Consider the following 13,251-nt stretch of genomic DNA (forward strand, 5'->3'; position numbering starts at 1 on the left):
TCGCATTGTATCAGCTGCCACTCCCAAGGAGGTAGCAGCTTGGCAGGATGCATTAGGCGGAGGTCGAGGAGTGGGACATGCGTTTCATCACTAAGCTCCCTCACACGCAGCGAGAAAGGCTGTCTTACGGAGGGACGATTATGAAAGAGTGTAGCTTATATCATATCGTTAACAGTATTAAAATACGGATGTTGAGGATTAGAGTAGACATTCAGAAAATATGTTTGGCTGATGTATGCTCTCTGCAGATGAAGTGACCACTCATTTGATTCTGCATAGAAACTTTCAATGGGACTTGTTCGGAAAGCTGCAGTGGCCAGTCGGATTCCTAGGTGGTGGACCAGATCTAGCATCTTTAGCGCGCTCAGCGCTGCAGAATGATAGATCACGGCACCGTAGTCGAACCGTGATCGAATGAGGTTCTTGTAAAGATTCATTAAACATTTCCTGCCGCTGCCTCATGTTGTGTGGGATAACACTTTAGGTTCATTGTTTTTAAGCATTTAACCTTTAGGTACTTTATGTGTGGAATAAAAGTTAATTTAGAATCAAGTACGATGCCTAAGAACTTTCGTTCTTTGTTCACAGGAATTCGCTGACCATACATTTGGATACTGGGTTCTTCAATGAGCCCTTTGTTTCTCGCGCACAAAGAACTCTTGTTGGGGTTCACTTAAATCCGTTTTCTTCTGCCCATTTGGACACTTTGTTCAAGCCCTGTTGTACTTGCCTCTCACATACTGTAAGGTTGCACGATTTGAAACCTATCTGGATGTCGTCTACGTAAACAGAATAAAAAATGGCTGGCGGTAATGAAGCACGAAGGGTGTTCATTTTCACGATGAAGAGCGTGAAGCTAAGTACACCTCCTTGAGGTACATCAGTTTCCTGTATAGAAGGTCGCGACAATACATTGTCGACTTTCACGCGGAATGTACGGTTGGACAAATAGCTTTCTATTAGGACGAGCATATTGCCACGGATGCCAATTCCCGACAAGTCTCTCAAGAATCCATAGCGCCACGTTGTGTCGCACATTCTCCGCACTGGGAGAGGCGCGTAGCAACCCCCACGCTTTGTTCTGTTTCTTATGAGCGATCCTACAGTCGTCGTTCCACCACGGGACACGCCGTTTGCATGCCAAGCCATTTTCTTGTGATATACATTTCGTTGCGGCATCTATTATGAAGGCTGTAAAAGATTCCACCACAGCATCAATTCCTAACGAGGACATGTCATCTTATGAAATACTACTGAGAGTTCGGAATTTCTCCCAATCAGCTGTCTCAATCTTCCAGCTAGGAGCGTGTGGTGGATATTCGTTTTCTTTAGGTGATCTTAGCAGTATAGGGAAGTGGTCGCTGCCGTAAGGGTTGTCGGTAACTTCCCATTCAAGTTCAGGCAGTACAGACGGCGAAACTATGCTAAGATCTATTGAAGAATAGGTTCTGTTTGCAAGACAGTAATATGTGTGTTCCTTCTTATTCAAAAGGCACGCACCAGAAGTAAAAAGGAACTGTTCAACAAGACGTCCTCGCGCATCTATACGAGGGTCGCCCCACAAGTAGTTATGTGCATTGATATCGCCAAGAACAACAAAAGGTTCTGGCAATTCATCGATAAAGGACTGAAATTCATGTCTGCTTAGCTTGTAAGGGGGGGGGGGGTATATAAAGCGAGCAAATAGTGATAAGTTTGTTTAGCAGAACAGCTCGAACGGCCACTGCATCAAGGGCCGTTCGGAGCTGTAAACGTTGACACGCTATGCTTTTTTGAATTACAATTGCAACACCGCCCTATGATGCGATTGCATCATCGCGATCTTTGCGAAAAGTAACATACTGTCGAAGAAAGTTTGTGTATTTTGGTTTTAAGTGTGTTTCCTGTAAACGCAGCCCTTTTTAATTGTGTTTGTGGATCATTTCTTGCACATCATCAAGGTTTCTAAGGAGGCCTCTGACGTTCCATTGAATAATTTGTGTATCCATATTGTAAGTAAATAGGTGCTATGTGTATGGAAACGGAAGTGATGCCTTAGGTTACAGAGCTCTTTCGAGGCCCTGTAACGGGGGTTTCGCCCTTTCTGCAGCGTTCGAGGGAGCCTCTCCGCTCCTTAGGCATTTGGTGCGCCTTGAGGACAGGTGTAGTGTCCATTGCCTCTTGTGAGGCGCCAGACACGTGCTCTTGCGACCGAGAAGTTACAAGAGAGAGTCCCGCCTTGGAGGGCAAGACCCCTGCGCCCACCAACCCGGAGGTCGATGCGGCACCCTGCGGGATTAGGCTGCGCCGGCTGTTGCGAGCTCTGGAAGGGGCCTGGGAGGTTAGGGCAGCCTCGGCAGGTATGACACCCGCCTACGTGCCTCCTTGAAAGATATGTTTTCTTTTACTTTGACTGTCACAACCTCTTTTTCTCTTATCCAGGACGGGCAGGACCGCGAATATGCGGCATGCTCGCCATCACAGTTGACACAATGTGGAGTGTTCTGGCATGTTTCGGAGGAATATTCATTGTCACTGCACTTGGCACATGTCAGCCGGCCTTGACAGTTCTGTGAACTGTGGCCGAACCTTTGGCACTTAAACCATCTAAGAGGATTGGGCACGTATGGCCTAACACGAAGTTTGATATAACCGGCCTCGATGGACTCGGGGAGGACACTTGAACCGAAGCTGAGTATCAGGGGTTTCGTCTTGATCTCTTTACCATCTCGCCTCATCTTAATTCGCTTAACATTTATGACATTCTGTTCACTGAGGCCCTCCAAGAGTTCAGCTTCAGTGAGCTCTAGCAAGTCATCGTCCAAGACACCGCCGCGGGTGGTGTTCATGGGACGGTGCGGGGTTACTGTTACTTGGGTCTCCCAATGACACAAGTGGCGGCAGTTTCTCATACTGCTTCTGATCGTGGAGCTCCAAGACGAGATCACCACTTGTCATTCTCGACGCCTTATATCCTGTTCGAAAAACTTCAGTCACAGACTTCGAAACAAGGAACGGTGAAATGTTACGCACTAGTTTGTCTGGCTCTTCTGAGTGAATCACCTGGAATCGAGGAAAGTTGTGGACTTGTCGTCCGAAAAACTGAAAGAGATCTTCGGTGCGCCCTCGTTTCCGAGGGCGATCAGGTAGTTTAGGAAAAGCATTTTGCACAAGTATAGTTGGGTTTTCGGCCGCGACGCCAACCACTCACCATGGAGCCCAACAGGGGGACGTGACAGAAGTTCCTGCAAAAGAAACCCTGCCAACGCCAGCTGTACATCGCTGCTATAACCAAATACAGCATAGCCAAGGCTGGCCAGCCACACGAGGTTAACCCTTGCCGCAGGGAAACTAGGAAGTGAGGAGAAGTGAAGACAAGACAGGAAAGATGAAAAAGCGAGAGAGAAAGACGAAGATTGGAGAGGAGGACAGGAAAAGGCGACTGCCGATTTCCCCCTGGTGGGTCAGTCCGGGGGTGCCGTCTACGTGAAGCAGAGGCCAAAGAGGTGTGTTTCCTACGCCAGGGGGCCTTAAAGGTCCGAACACCCGGCATCGGCTCAACCCCCAGGATCCCCCTTTCCCCGGACACGGCTAAGCCGCGCACGGCTACACGCGGGAGGGTCCAACCCTCATGTGCTCGGGTACGTGGTGTAGCCACACACCAAACGCCTGCTTACGCAGACGCCCCTGCGGGGCACCGAAAAAAAATCGCCACGCAGCATTTACGTTGCCACAAGAAATTGGATCAGTCGTTTGAGCCCCTCTACAACACATACAATCGCATGCGCTTGGCTCCAAAGTGAATATCAGAAATGTTGCATAATTCGTCTTATTGAAAAACTAATTAAGCGGAATATAAAAAAATACTCTAAGGAGCCCCCCATGACGGCAAGCCACATGGCGTTGATTTCATTCAGCTGCTGCTAACCACTTATTTAATATATATAGCACAACTTACGTGAAACACCCCTGTATAGTGCGGCGCCTCCATAGCTGCTAAACGGACGATTGGAGTATTCAACAACAAAATTAGAAAAAGAGGAAAGTTGTTTATCGTGCTCACTCAAGCAAGTTTCTGCTATTTCAATATCTGAAAACGGGAAGTGAAGAGATTGCAAATTTTGTCGAAGTGTTTGCGGAGACTACGTACATGCGGATGCAGTGAAGATCGCTGATGATTTGAAAGAAGGTTGTTTAGCTGGTTAGCTGTGATGTAGGACGAAATTGTAAGATTTCTCGATGGGACAGGCCAGGCGCAAGGGCGGGTTATAGTTATCACTAAAAGGTCGGATTAAGTTATGATGCGAAAGACGCGGCTTTCGATTGTTTTCCAGTTGACAGTTGTCTGTACACAGAAATCTCTAGTTTTTTTCTTAAACTTTCTATGAGCAACCATTCTTGAAATTTAGCAGGCTAACAAAAAATGATACTGCCACGGAACACCAATGCAGGCGCAAGCGTAAGACACAGTGGGGCAAGTAGAATCTTTTTTCTGAATTCTAGTTCTTAAGCTGAGAGATTAGTTATTTGGCAATACAAATGAAGTTAAGTGCCTTTTGCACGCTCGCACAGCCGCCAGGAGTACCAGTTGTTTACGTTGGAAATCCCTTACGATAATTTAGGGTACTCAGTGTTTATATACTCGGTAAAATGGCGTTCCATCACGGTTGAATCACTTTTCAAGTGCGGCTGCATTACCTAGCGACGTAAGCTCTCCCGCCGCTTATTATTAGTTATTAGTTACTGTTTATATTTCGTATAGCTAGCTATCCACTAGTTTGTCATCGCAATCGAGGCTTCGCCTTGCGGGCGAAACTGCGACTTTTTTTAACTTATTTTTTTGGTTACGTAATGACTCCGCTCCGAAAAACAACTTTAATGAGATCTCCACCAGCGTAAAATCTTTTGTAGAGCAGCGCGGCCTCCCGAGGATAAAATGTGATATCCCGACCGAGGATTCCTGTGCTTGCAGTACATAAGCACCATCTAAAGCCGCTCGAGGTTACAATTTAAAAACGTGTGCGCTAAAGAAACTTCCCATGAAAGAGCGACAAGTGTAAGAACTTGGCGGACAGCTGATGCGGACCTATATAACTTTTTTGTACCTCGTCGTCTGGTCTGCTTTTCCTTCGAGGATCACACACTCATGGTTTCGGAACAGCAGGATTCGGGAAGCTCTAGCCACTCGCGGGATGGATGTGCGGAGAAAGCAAGGACGAGAAGGTGAGAAGGGCGAAATCCGTCGCAGTGAGAAAGGGAGGCCAGCTCGCGCGCACCGCGTCCAATCTCCGAATAGGAAACTGCTCCGGTGCCGGTGACGATTTACGCGCCAGCGCCCGGTAGCGCGGCCTGAAGTGCGTGCGGTCGCTCGCGATCCCTCTCCCACGAAGCGCGCGCGCGCTCTCTCCACTGCGCTCCGCCGGGCCGCGGGGCCGCCAACTGGTCGAGCATTCGTCGCTCGTGCTCCGAACCGGCCGGTTGTACGCGCCTGACGCTCACTCGCTGACGTTCGGCCCCGGGACTCGGCAAGCGAAAGTGCGGGTTCGGGTCTCTGGTGCAGTGTGTGCTTGCTTCGCTCCTTGAGTCTTCGTTGCGTTGGAAGCACTTGCCACCTTCTCTGCGCTAATTGTTGTTCTGTGCCCCGCCCCCCCCCCCTCCCACACACAACAAAACAGAAAGTTTCGCACCGATTTATACGTTGCGCGGCGACTCGCACCCGTTGTTCCGACTCCGCGATTGCGGCCTTCCAAGCTCGCGCGCCCATGCAGCGACGGCGCAAAGGTGCAGATGCACGGGTTCGTCTCTGAGTCGTGTCCCGGATAACGGACTTCTTGGTGGCCGACTCATTTGCCCCAGACGACGGTGACGAAGCTTGACACCGATGCATCTGCGTCAGATACTTGCTCCCGGAGCACCAACATCTGCTGTGAATACTTGCCCTGCTTGTGGGATCCTTTGTGCCACTTAACCGGCTTGGGAAGAGACCAAGCTGCCGGATTCCCGGATCGTCCCTCAGGGAAACGGAAGAGCAGGAAGCGGCCCGACTCTCGTCTTGCGTTCACTTAGATCGTCGATACGGAACAGTGCTCGCGGAACTTGCCAACTTCCACCGCCTCTGGAGTCAGTCTACATCGCTCGTCATTCCTTCGTCGGGAACTTCTAAGGTGAGTGACAAAGCTGGTGAAGCTTTTCTTTTTCTTTTTTTTTCATATATCCGTCCCAGGTCGCTTTCCTCTGATCACCAGCTAGCATTTCCGCTTTCGCCATGAACTACGAAATCGTAATTATAATTTTTTTTCTGGCATCAGCACTTGAGAATAAATTTGGAGTGACATAGTGACATCGCTTCAACACCGTCCTGTCAAGGTATCCGTAAGTGTTCTTTTTTATGGCTGGGGTTCTCACTGACGGCTAACTTTTTATCGACCGATGGTACAGGTGATACGATGAAGTGATAAGTTACGGTGCGGAGAGCCTTACCCGGTAAGCTCGGGTATAGTCGGTAAACAAGCTGAAGACCTTGGCTCAAAATATTCCTTTCATTTTTCATTGTATTGTGCCGGCCACTGATTAGATGAAAATAACTGAAAATCGACGCCAAGATGTCTACTTTGCAAAACCTGCACCAACGCAGGCTTTCCAAACACTCTAAAACTTGATCTATGGTGCACTTCTTTGCAACTCGCCGAAACTCTATAACTTGTGGATTTCAATCGCGTGCTCTGAACGCCTGCGTTTCCACGGTGTCCCATTTACCGCTGAATGAGGGCACACGTATTCCTTCGATAAAATCGGCGTGTATTCACTTTCGCCTTCATTTGATTTTAGTTTCGGTTGCTTGTTTGTCGTTTATCATTACGTTTTCCTTTAACTTTTTTTTTTGTACGGACGTTTCTGAAGCGGCTTAGCGCTCTGAAAACAAACTCAGACGAGTGTTTTCGAGCAAGACGCGTCGTGTTGCAGACCTTCACCGGGTGCGTTCCTGCGCGATCAGCAGAGTTCCCTGCTACAAGGACGGGAAAAGCGTGCGCAGTGTGTGATAGGTGATGCCTCCACGGCCTCGCCTCTAGTTTATATATATACATATTTTTGATAAGGTAACAATCGCCGATTCTTCTTGGGTGTCGCGCGCGCCGGCACGACCGCGGAAGACATTCGAGAATCGCACTGGCACATATTTTTTTCAAGTGTAAGAACGTTATCACGCGTGCGTAAGACGATGACGCTTAGCAAGTGTGAATGTTGGTTAAGCGTCGCATTTTGGCAATTCCGTAATGGAGTTGTCTCGAAATGACGGGCCTGACGTCTTCGAGAGTACCGGCAGGTCGGGACGCAGAGTGGGATTGGCTAACGTTGTGGAACCATAAGTTGAGGTGTCGCTGTGCTGCTTATTAAAAAAAAATTAGAAAGGCTTTTGGTCGCGCTTGTGTGTTGCAACAACACCAATGACACGAGTGGAGTGGGGCACTGTATCGTGGCGTCATGATGCGTTTACCTCGTGGGTACCAAAACAACTTTGTAGAAACAATTGAGTTAATCATTTGTAAGGCGATCTGACGCTTGCCAGTATTTTTTTTAAGTTCCACATGGGGGCTTTCCCGTAAAATGACAATTCGATAAAGTCATGTCAATGCTCCCTTGATGATGTCAGCTTCCTCATTAAAGTTACAGTTCCTGCTACAGGAGGATTTCCCATGATTCGGCATGGCCTTCTTCTTATATAGAAAACAAATGTGAACATAAAGATATGCTTAAAATGCAGAGATAGTGTTACGCGGAAAATGCGAAAAAGAAATATGCGCTATCTGTTTAATCTAGATCGATAGAAAGTTTGAACAATTGCTTGGACATATGTTAGGCTGTCTGTTTAATGAAGTATGTTCCAAAGCTTTCTCTGCGCTAATACGGTGGCATGCAGCAAACTTGTGGCTTAGAGTAACCGCACTGCCTTGCATGTCGTTCATTTGTACCAGTAGAGAGCTGTGCTGTTTGATGATAAGAGATAAGATTTTCAGTGAACGCGAAATTACAGGAGAAAGGAAACGCGAAAGGGATGCGGCCAAGTTTTTTTTTTTTTACCTCATCAGTGGTACTTATTATTCTACTTAGAAGGGAACTATACACAAACTACTAGTGATGAACATTCAGCAATGCTCGTCAGAAAGAAAACGCAAATGGATGAATGATACAGATGTTTGTGAATGCTCACACCTCTCCTCCCTACTTTCTGTAACCTCTTACATTTCTGCCAGCAGTCTTTTGTCGAACACTAAATGTAGAAAAAAACTAAGCTTTGATAGCATGAGACGTAGGGCTGTCCTGTTATCAAGCTTGCACCGTATATATCCTTGAAGCTGTGCCAATGAATGCATCAACATGCCACAAAAATATCGCAAAAGCTGTTGTATTTGTCGTATGCGCCTGACACTGCTCGTACACCATAGTGTCCATTCGATTTAATACTTTTCAAAAGAGAAAGGTAGTTAATACGGAAACAACTACACAAAATATTCATACCAAATTAAAGTCAGATGACTCCGGATAGGCACGGAAATGGTTTAGTGATATTCGTGCTGCCAGCGTTCGACTAAATTGACACTAATTTCACCTAGGCTTCTCTCTCGTCACAAACCACGACAATCAACTGTGAAGCGTGTTTAGGATTCTACGAAATGACTTGAAAATCTAGCATGCAACGTCAACATCGCAACTTGCCACACGATATGGCATCTTCGTGTCCCCGCTTATGCAAACAAGATCACTATTTCGGATATCAAACATGGAGATATGGTAACTTTGTCGACGTGCACTGACGACCTGCTTCTGGCATGTAACCGTAATATTTAAGCAAAAAGTAATTTTTTTCACGTCCTTAGCGGTACCGTCAGCAATAGCTACCGACTTGCAAAACTATTACGGCATTCATCTTGCAACGTGTCTCAGGATAATATTTCAGCCATCACTGTATAACATATATTCGCGTTCCTTGCGCCTTCCTTGTGGAATACCGTTGTTTAGAGCGAATTGGTACCAGCCGTATACCTTAGCCTGTCCATACTTAGCGTTTCCCTTTGCTCGATCTTGTCTCTTCTTATCGCACCTCACTCACAACTGTTCGAGCCTGCAGTGATAGCACATAGGTGGAACGCCGTTCGAGCCACCGACGAAGCGCCAAATGGAAAACAATGTAAATGTAATCGTTACATTGATTCAGGCCTGCTCACTACATGACCTCTCGGTGACGTTTACTTAAATACAGTGAAAGAGGGTGAAAGCGATTTTGCAGCGTCTGTTTACACCTGTCTTTCCTCAGCCAACATTTATTTAGCTTTGCGTTCTGTGGACACAAGCTACTTAGTGCAGCGATTCCCGTCGTTCGATTCTATTCGTGTCTTATAATCCCCAGCTTGCGACCACCCGATATTTGTGGCAGCGTTGGCAGAGCGGCCGTTGCTCCACAGTAGAAGCGCAAAGAAAAACCGGACTCGGATAATGTAACGATTCTGTGCCGATGACGTTCCTTGTCGCCTAGCACTTTGTCAGTGATCCGAGCGGTGCTCCCACCTCAGTATCACCGGGTTCGGCAGCCTCGTAAACTGTGATTGATAAGCAATTAATTTAACCGAACGAAAGCAATCCTCACATTATACGTGCCCAGAATTCGAAGAGGATTCTTGACATTCTTCGGGCCCTCATTTATTAATAGATGAAACTTGAAATCCCGCATTCAGGTGCATGCCAGGGACAGGCCCATGCCGTGGTACCTGAATTGAAATATATAACTGCTTCTTACTAGCATGCACCGAGCGATCACTAAAGAAAAAAGAGGAAGCGTGACTCAAGCCGCAGATTTATCGTTAACTGCTTCGGACCTGCTAGAAACAGTGACTTTGTTAAAATGGGACCGATGAAAACTTTACTAAAGCAAACTACTTCTTGGCTTGTTCTTCACCGATAACAGATAAAGAACGCATTAATGAATTAGGCAAGAGGCGGAAAGTAATTGAAGGGCAGAGCACAATTACCGAGAAAACGCGCCAAATATTCTTCTGGCGGAAACGAAGTTGTGACGTTTTGTTTTCTGCCGAAAATATCTATATATTAATAACCACACTTAAGATAATCCTTTGTGATCACTGGGACACTCGAAGAATCGGGGCCAGAGTCCATAAAACAAATGATATAAATGGGAAGGCCTTTGCTTTTCAGCTACTCAGAAGCTAATTGTAGCTACTAAGGTGCCTTTTATAACTTCTGTAGGCTTTGAGCCTGCCAAATTGCTTGCCATATGCTTTACATCCTCCTTCTCTCCTCATCGTCCCCCATAATGCGTCTCTTTTTTCCCTCTTTCTTTCCATCTTTCTTTCCCTCTTCCCCCCTCCCCCAATGCCTAGTAGCTGGCTAGAGGAATATACCTCAGGCCGACCTCTCTGCATTTCGTATCATTAAACTTCTCCCTCTCTCTCTAGATTGCGAACCAAGTTCTTATGTGAAATCGACTATATATTTTGTAAATAAAGAAGAAATAGAACAATACATATCCCGTTTCAATCTTTTTACTCTCCCTGTTATATCGAGCTCACTTTGCCCTCTTGTTTTTTTCTTAGTGTGCAGCGTACCAGAGGACAGAAATGTAAATGGCGTGTAGGACATAGTGACCAGCACAAAATAAAGTTAATTTTTGATTTGCGCAGGCCGCATCTAGCCGTTATACTAACAGTGCAAACAAAAGTAAATTACAGTTCTGCTAAAAAGCATACACCCCAGTTATAAACTTTTGTTCGCAAATAAATTTCAAAAAGGAGAAAGGCAGGACGCACTGGTCAATAAAAAAGAAAGAAACAGAAAAATAAAGCAGATAGACAGGGTAACCTGTGAAGGCCGGTACAAGAAGAAAAGATAAACAGAGAAAGTGCCCAAATGACAAAAAAATACATGCTGATCTGCGTAGAAAAGTTTGTAATATGCTGGAAAACGCAGTGAAAGGGACGCCGCTTCTCCAAACACTATTTCTCACTTATGGATCTGAGTGTCCGTGGGACTGTACTTGAATTACAGATTTTGGAATTAGGATATATTTACAGGAAACCCACACAGTAAAGGGTTACGTTTTAAAACTATACATTCAAAATTACCCAAGGACCAGTACATTCCGATATGTTGTTTACCATGTTTTGAATAAGGCGGCAAATATTCATCACATGGGTCTACGTCAAACTGCAAGCAAACGGGCACGAGTTACTTGCTCACTGCACTGATTTAGCATTAATTAGTCACCTTAATATAGCGCACTACATCTTCTAATATCTCATTCACTTTCCAGTCCAATCCTGTTATGCTAAGTACTCATGCCAAAAGCAGTGAACCTCGAGTAACTTTAGCTAAACTTGATTAATGAATGCAGAGCTAGCCATCTGGCTTGCTAATAAAAACAGGAAGAGCCCTATTTATTTAAGGTAGTCCCCCCGCCTCCCTTCCTAAAAAGGGATGGTTCGGAAGTCGAACTGTTTTACCAACTCCCTCACGACTTTGCAATGATCACCATGGACGTGCAAGCGTTAGATACTGCCGAGCTCTAAGCCATGTAGTTGCTCTCACTGAGTTCTCATTATTACTACAATATTGCTGCCGTAGAAGACTGTTAACATTGTTGATATGCTCCTAACTGCTGTATATTTCCCATAGAGAGAGAGAGAGAGAGAGAAAATAAGGAAGAAAAAGCATAGATGTTAACAAGACTCACGTCTGGTTTTCTACATTACGCATGGGAGAAAGGGATTAAGTGATGTAGGAACGAAAGGAGAGAAAGCACTGAGGGTGTTACTTCGCCCGGAGGCGAACATCAAACTTGAGGTCGCTCGCTGGGGTATGTAGGCTTAAACAACTGCAACATTAGGCATATCACTTTCTGTGCCTGTGGGGCATGTGGTTGCGGTTCAGATGCTCTTGTCACCGAGAATAATCTCAAATCCAGGTGATCTAACCTGATGCAGAATGGAAGGCGTTATTCTTGACCGGTGAAACAGAGATGATCGAGAAACTCCTTATATCGGCACAAAGACACAAAAAAGCAGCAATGCTAATCGGGACGCAGCCATCTTGGCTGCTGGCACTGCGTAACATGTACAGGAGAGAAAAGACCGAAAAGTGTATTCAGAACGCATTCTTGCAGCACTGAACTGTGTCCTGGAATTGGAATGTCCTGAAACGGACTGGAATGTTCAGTACGGTCTCACAGTTGTTCACTCCAGCTAACTTCACGAACCGTATCGGGGGCATTTCTGCTTTTTGCTTTCATTGCTATGTGCGAGACTGGTTTCAGGAACTTGCTCTCAGGAAACGTGTCTCAAATAGCCGGCTAAGAATCGTGCGGGGAATCGGAGTGGTGTGTAAGCATTTGATCTTCGAAGAAAGTACAGCCGCAAATACGGTGTTGTGTCATTTTTTTTTCTTGGCCGTAGTTATTGCAGTCACTTCTGTCGGAAATCCAATCAAGGAATCAAGGATGAAAACGTAATGGCGAATGCAATGCCCAAGTTCGAGTGGCGGAGTCAGCTGCTTTGCACCGGGGAAGTCTAGGTGCAACGGGCCACACACAGAAGATGGAATGCGAATGCAACCGATGACGTGCGAGATCAAGCGAATGTCGTTGGGGCGAAGTGATATCGACGGCAATCTTGCTAAGCTGCGATGATGCATGCGTTCTGGACAAAAGGTGGAAACGCAGGAGACTCCTTCCTATGGCGCGCAAGCAGCATTGTCGGCACAATCGCTGCCGGATGCAACGAAATGCTGCACTAGCCATTGAAACACGCTTCCTGCATCTGTGACAAAAGGTATGAGTGGCGCCCGCGACGAATAGGCGATAATATACACAGTAGAGCTGCGTGTAGGCCAAATGGCACAGCCCAGCGATTATTAATTTGCTGTGGACTAACGGAATTATTGCCGTGTTGCCGAAGTTAGCCGTGTTGAGCCAGAAATGTTGAAGATTTTGGCGATTGATGTTTGAGGGGTAATCACTGTTTCGGAGTTGATCTATGTAGGAGACCCGTTGTCGCCTAAGTCAACTCGGTAAATGTAGGTGGCATGCAAGTGGTACAGAGTTGATTAATTCACGACGAATGTGGATTGGGGGACTAGCAGGAATATTTGTTTGCAGCGCCGCAGTCGCTCAGTACGGCTGACTTCGAAAGCTGCGTTTACGGACGCTCTTGCGACGAAAAGGTCGACTTCGGATAACTGCAGGAACTATGACGCTAACTATTGTCA

The 13,251-nt window shown here is 46.4% G+C and overlaps 1 protein-coding gene across 1 annotated transcript in view; it reads left to right on the top strand.

The window, feature by feature from the left end:
* The first annotated feature begins 5,629 nt into the window (after positions 1–5,629).
* CCHa1-R (CCHamide-1 receptor) overlaps positions 5,630–13,251 on the top strand; it is a 380,866-nt gene continuing 373,244 nt past the window's right edge. Inside the window, exon 1 of the mRNA XM_075695419.1 lies at positions 5,630–6,143. The gene's annotated coding sequence lies outside the window, so the exon portion shown is untranslated. The remainder of the gene's footprint in view (positions 6,144–13,251) is intronic.

This window comes from Dermacentor variabilis, chromosome 6 (assembly GCF_050947875.1).
Source record: "Dermacentor variabilis isolate Ectoservices chromosome 6, ASM5094787v1, whole genome shotgun sequence".
NCBI lineage: Eukaryota > Metazoa > Arthropoda > Arachnida > Ixodida > Ixodidae > Dermacentor > Dermacentor variabilis.